Here is a 991-nt window from a genome sequence, read left to right as displayed (position 1 = left end):
CTCTCTTTATTGTTCATTTATTTATATGGACTCATCTCCTAGTTATGAGTGAGAACATGTGGCATTTCTCTTTCTGTACCTGGATGGTTTCACTTAGGATAATTTTCTCCAGGCTCATCCATGTTGTTCTAAATGGTAGAATTTCATTCTTTTTTATGGCTGAGTAGTATTCCATTGTGTATATATACCACAGTTTCCTTATCCAGTCATCCATCAATATATATTTAGGTTGGTTCCATTGCCTAGCTATTGTAAATAGAGCTGCAATAAACATGGGAGTGTAGGTCTGCTTCTAACATCTATTTTTGTGTTTATTCTTGCTCACAGTGCCTTGGGTGCATGGTTATCTTTAACTGTGCTAATAATTGCCATTGAGAAAATATTTGTGGAAATTCTTCAAGGCACAAGAAAAAAGTACCATCCTAGGGAACAAATGCATTTCCCAGAAACCTGGTGGAACTACAAGTTAGAATCCTCCTTAAAGCAAGTTCAGGACTTCTGCTTTCCTGGCCCAATGAGCTCAATGTATCTTCTTCTGTAGTACAGTCTCCTGGCACAGTTTATCAAGGAAAGTTTTTGTTTATTTCATTTCCTTTGGTTTTCCCTGCTTTTGTTAGAGCTAGGTCAAATGTCCCTATCTACAATGCACCATAGTTGTGGTAGTGGTGGGGATGCCAGTTCTGGTTCACTTTTCTTCCGCTAGTGTTGATTTTGGGGATTTCCACTTAACGTGGGGGCAATATCCTCTCTATGACGTCTGATCTAGAGTGGCCCAAGGAGGCAAGAGACCACAACTTGGGTTTGCCAGATTGGCAGATTTGGTACCTTCAGGACAAGAGCAGTTTGGACACTATTGTACTGCTCTGAATTAATAGGTATTATCTCCCCTTATTTGGTCAGGTGGTATTCGACTATCATTTCAGCTCCTCTGTGCTTTAATGTTCTTGAAAAAGAAGTATTTATATAGCATTTTAGTCATTGTTATATCACC

This window comes from Galeopterus variegatus, unplaced genomic scaffold (assembly GCF_000696425.1).
Source record: "Galeopterus variegatus unplaced genomic scaffold, G_variegatus-3.0.2 Scaffold11110, whole genome shotgun sequence".
Lineage (NCBI taxonomy): Eukaryota > Metazoa > Chordata > Mammalia > Dermoptera > Cynocephalidae > Galeopterus > Galeopterus variegatus.
Note: the sequence above shows the minus strand (reverse complement) of the source record.